General features: G+C 48.7%; 1 long non-coding RNA gene across 2 annotated transcripts in view; it reads right to left on the reverse strand.

The window, feature by feature from the left end:
* LOC109297815 overlaps positions 1-4974 on the reverse strand; it is a 10286-nt gene extending 5312 nt beyond the window's left edge. Inside the window, exons 1-3 of one of the 2 annotated variants that reach the window (XR_002097429.1) lie at positions 3274-4974; positions 2699-3099; positions 2130-2282 (exon numbers count right to left, since the gene is read on the reverse strand). This is a non-coding gene — a long non-coding RNA (uncharacterized LOC109297815). Of the gene's footprint in view, positions 1-2129; positions 2283-2698 lie in introns of both variants that reach the window. The other variant, XR_002097428.1, reaches the window with a different exon arrangement.
* Positions 4975-5498: the final 524 nt, after the last annotated feature.

Genomic DNA, 5498 nt, shown 5'->3' on the forward strand with positions numbered 1-5498 from the left:
AAAAAAAAAAAAAAAAAAAAGGCCAAATTGACATTAAAAACAAACGAAACAAAAACCAAAAAAAAATTTTTTTTTTAAAAAATCCACATAGATTGGGCCAATTTTCTAGAGTTTTTGTTCAAAAATTGAGAATGTGACTCTCCTGAGTAAGGCCAGGAAGTTTCTGAGGTGTCAGAGGTTTATGATGCAGGAAAGTCATCTCCTTACAAGAGGGGCTGGGGATCAGAGCAGTCCTGATCCGACACTGTGAGGCTGAGAAGATGCCTGCTCCTTGTGCCTGTGCACAGCAGCAGCAGGGACAGCAGGCGGAGGGGAGCTTGGAAGACATCATCATCATCATCGCTGATCCCCAGGACACTGAGCATTTTGGCATCCCCATCTACAGTGGGAGGGGCTTAAGCACATGCAACCAATTGGAGACAAGTTCTTCTCTGGCTCTTGCTCCTTTCTAAGCCACTGTGAAAGAGGAAGCCAACAGATCGAGCTAAATCCCTCAGTTAATTTCAAAGGCAGCTTCTGGTTCCTAAGCCCAGAACAAGCAGCCAGGTCACATTTCCAAACTGTCCTCCACTACTACATGGCCTAGACATAAAAGGGGGGGGAGCAGTCAGAAGACACAAGAACTCCTTTAGATTTCATCACATGACTCTAGGAGCTGGTGCTTCAAGGAAAAAACCTATTAGATAAATCGCAAGGCTCTGGATACGACTGCAAGAGTTGGCAGCCCCACTGATGAATGCTTTTTCTGCCCATCTCTCTCGAAGGGAAGAGTGCTACCAGGCAGCATATGCTAAAGGAGGCAAGGGCAAGGCATGGGAACGAGCATCCCTTAATGGTTAACATGCAACAGTAAGGGGAGAGGAAGCATCATCACACAGCCAATGTGCTAAAATGGCAAGATCAAGCGGGGATGCAGAAGGAAAACACAAACTAGAGGCAGAGCCCATGACAGTTATGAACAGCACCCAAGTCTCCTGCCTCTCAATTCAATACCCTCTTTACCAGGCCTGTTGCCCACTTACTCCTAACTCTCACTAATCCCTGTAAGTCTCTCAAACAAACAGGCAACTTCCCTGCAGTTTTGTTCCAAAGTAACATTTTGGAGGCATGATATTTAGCAGGGCAGCACTTGCAAGGCAGGGAGGCTTCCTTCTCCTCCAAGGTCACCCATTTGCAGTCCTGGTGCTTGCTGAATGCATAGCTCAAGTGGGTTTGCTGCTGCATTAATGCACTTGTGCAGCCAGAGCTCTCCGGTTACTCACCAAAACCACAAACATACGCTGCTGCTCCATACAGCTCCAAGTGCTGCTCTGCTCCACAGGGAGGGCGAGTGCCATTAGCTGCACTGTGCAAATGGGGAAATGAAGGCTGCGTTAGCCACGAGGAAGGCTCACCTCACACTGCAACATCCAACAACTTGGCACCTCCTGCCCTGGCAGGGGGCATCTTTCACTGCTGGCATCCTCCGCCCATGCCTCCTGAATGCCAGAGGAAGAAGATAGGCTTTGGCTTTCATGCCTTGGCCCAGCTATTTTGTCAGGCTTCTCTGCTGCCCAATAAGTGGGAGGGGAATGACCTTCCTTGAACCTCCATTAAAAAGTGCAGGTGGAGAACAGAGATCTTGGAGGCAGATGTCTGGCTCTAGCTTCTCACACCATCCTCTCACTTGGTCCCAGGCCAGTCACTGAGCCCAAACACTGCTCAGGTTCTCCTAGTAGAACCTGGTATCTGCAAGTCCCCAGACAAGAAAGCCTGCAGGAGTTAGGGGGTAAAATGGAAATGACCTGTAATCTTCTGCTCGCAGAGGGATCAGAGCTGGCCACCACAGACCAGTCAGTGCACCCATATATAGTTGCACCCATTCAGAACCTCTCCCAGCACCCTTCTGCAGCACAGGTCAGAGATAAGGCAGTGGTGGTATCGACTTCTTCACAGGTGAATCCCCTTCCATCACTGGTGCCCTAGGCACCAGAAAATTGAAACAAGCCCTTTGTGAGTGACTGGTCCCCATCCTGGCAGGCACATAGAGAGCATCTCACAGCCAAACACATCTGACTTGGATGGTTCAGCGTGAGGACAGTAGAGGATCAAACAGGAGGACCTCTCCGATCTCATCTGAATGCTATTACCTTTCTGCATGATCTTGTTATCCAGGAGACTCCGAAAGCAGCTGACGAATGGAACAGAACTCGCTCTGACAGGCACTGATGTGCAAGCCACTTTAGGTATGGAAAACAGCAACTGATGAACAGGACCAGAGACAACAAGAACATTTTGTTCACCTGAGAAAATACAAGGGGAGCTGTAGACAGGGCAAATGCAAACGGCAGCATTTAAATTTGGCCAGGACACCTAGGCTGATGCTCACACACTCAAAGAAAAGTGCCCAGGGATTGTTTTATTCTCTCCACCACCCAACATTACAGCATTTATTTTGCATCTTATTATACAGTCTCCAGTAGCAGAGCAGTTGCTAACCCCAAGGTAGGTCCATCATCCCACACTACTTCCACCATCTCTTGGGTTCTCCCGGAGACCTGCCATCCAAACAAGCCAGCCCCCACTCAGCTAATGAAATCTGATTAAATTCTGATTAGACTAGGAGCCACACGCAGCACCTCTCCCTTGGGAAGAAGTTAGGTTCCCTGCCACACAAAACAAGCTAGGCACTGACTTTATAAAAAGAATTAATATTTACAGGTTATTTGCAGGTAAGTGTCAGGCCCCAGCAAATCTTTATATATATATATATAAAAAAGAAATATAGCAGGACATTTTTCAAAGGTGTTGTTACAGGAGATCCTTCAAACACTGCCTGAGGCAGGGAACCTTTAAATAGGAAGGTTACAGGGGTCCACTTTGCTTTTCTTAATCATTCACTTTGATCAGAGCACAAATCACACCGCTTTCATTCTTGTAGAGAGCACATGTGGTGAGGCTCTGAACCGCAGGACACAATTCTAGTCTCAGGCCAGGAAGAGCGCATCCAAACTGCTTTGCCAACCTCGCCAGAGCTGCTCTGTGCACAGGAAAAAGGGGAAACACGGATCAGAAGCCGGGCCCTGGATTTTTCTGCTCATCCTGCCACTTCTCTACGTTCTGAAATCAGAGGTGCAGAGTCCAAATGTCTCAACCCCTGTAAATCCAGGGAACACCCAGCAAAAAATCAGTACCCCAGATGTATACCCCAAGATTGGAATCTGGCCTGTTACTACCCTCTGCAAAAACACAAGATTAGAAAGTGGGCTTTTTTTTTTTTTAAGCCAAGCTTACCATTTCCCTGCTTGCATGCTTGGTTACTTCATTCAGCATGGGCAGCAAAACTAAACTGTTTAGTCACTTCACGCTGGCACCTGGTTGTAGCCTCTGTGCAGCACAACCAGCAGGGCCTTGCTTAAGAAAAGCCTGACTTGTTTGGGTCATGCTGAAATCCACAGCAATATTTCAATGCAGTAGATACCACATTCACCAGGCAGAACCCAGGTATTTGAGCTACGCTCCCTGTCCCATGCCCCTTTGCTCCTGTCTCACCAGCCATGAAACCCCTAGACAGAGTTGCTACTACAGCAGCTCAGCCTCACGCTGCCAGAGCTTAATCAGTACTGCCAAGAGCCAGCTTGAGTCAAAATAGAGACAGAGGGCAGCCCATCAAATCCCTTCCCTTCAGCTCTGCCTTTGCTGGCTAGCATGACCAGATGTGCCGCAGCAATTCTTTCATCCTACCCTGGCACCCCGAGACAGGCTCAGAAGGATCAGGCTCCCAAGCCATCTATTCCAAGCCACATCTGTGGTCTAGTGACAGTTAAAGCAGACTGGGTGAAATCCTGGCCCCTACAATGTCTATGGGAATACTGCCATTGACTTCAGTGGGAGCAAAATGCCACCCCCCACAGCCAGCTGTTCCAAAAGAGAAACACCCCATCTCCACCAAACCCCAGCAAAGGTACAACAGGAGCAAGTGTTGCTGATGCCCATTAAAGACAGGACAATCCATGCAAAGAAGGCCAGTGCTTATATAGCCTGCCTCATTAACAGCTCCTGGAAGCCCCACCTTGCTGTAACTTGGCCCTGAGCAAAGCAAACAGATCAGGTGTGGCAAATCTCCAGCAGACAGAGCAGGGAAGGAGTGGCAACTGCTGCTAGCAACAGAAGCAGGTGAGCAGAGGGAAGATGAGCAGGTAAATGGGAATGTAGTCTAGAGCTAACATACCAGAAAGGCAAGCCAGACAGGACAAGACAGTGTCTACCAGTGCCATCGCGTGGTACAGTGGTCCTGGCTCAGGCAGGACTGAGTGCTAGAACAGCGCTCTCATTACTGCACACGCGGGAAATGTATTTTAAGTGATGCTAATTAAAAGCAGCTACTTGGGGAAAACAAACAGGGATCACCTGATCCACCCACAGATAACACTCGGTCCCACGGTGCCCTGCATTCACTCAGTCACCTCCAGGACCACGGGGAAGGCTGGGGATGGAGACCACTAAAACAAGTACCCCTCTAATCACCGATGGAAATTTCCCAGGAGAGGAAGAAGTCACTGGTTATGCAGGAAAAATAAGCTAGCCAACCTGAACAACTTCATTCAATGCTTGTCATCACATCCCTAAATAACTCCTCAAAGCAGCTGCTGCAATTTTACATCTTATTCTAGTCTAGTCCCCTTTCAGCCCTAGGAAGTCTGCTCACGAGGTACTGTTATGCCAAAGTAATTAACACGTGTACAAAAAAAAATCCCTCGCAATTGTTTGAGGGACCTGGAGCTACAGAGCACTCCTACCTCTAGCTCGGACACAGTGGTGCATCCTCCTTCTCTCCCTTGCTCAGGGGAGAAAAGGCATTAAATAAGGAGCCCCAAGTACTGCCAACACTGTCGGAGCAGAACAGCCGAAGAGCTTCAGGTTCAGCGCCGTGCAGAGGAGCTGAGGCACTTGGTCTTGTGAGGTGCCTACAAGTAGGTACGTATCTAAAGCGATAGGGCTCACCTCAGAGGACTGGCTTTCAATACAGTCCTAGCAACAGAGACAGTATTTCTGCAGTGGGAGCGCTAGGTTGATTTTTTTTTTTCCTGCCGATCCCACAGTGATATCCATGTCTCAGCAAGCAGCAGGGGCACTGGATGCGTCGTCTTCTGCTGCTCCTCAGCCAACTAAATAGAGGCAAAGGATGTTAACTTATATCACATAGAAGAGATTGAGGGTTAGCTCCCCCTGATCACTTCTTGACTCGTGCAAAACCTAGCTGCACTAAAGGCCACAGAAGTTTCCCCATAGGAGGCTAGCTCTCACCCTCAGAGCCCAGGGCACTACCTGTGGCAGTAGTTACCCCAGCTCTGTAAGAACTTGTGTCAGCATCACGTCTATCAATACACTTCTGTGCAGCCGTTATAGGAGAGGGAGCCGTATCTCAGGACTCACACCGTACGGGAATGCGGGATCTGAATTCCACACCTCCTTCCCCCCCACAATTCACAGATGGATTTGGCTTTCAAGTCCATCCA

The sequence above is a fragment of the Gavialis gangeticus genome, unplaced genomic scaffold (assembly GCF_001723915.1).
Source record: "Gavialis gangeticus isolate Ggan-Ray unplaced genomic scaffold, GavGan_comp1, whole genome shotgun sequence".
NCBI classification, from domain to species: domain Eukaryota; kingdom Metazoa; phylum Chordata; order Crocodylia; family Gavialidae; genus Gavialis; species Gavialis gangeticus.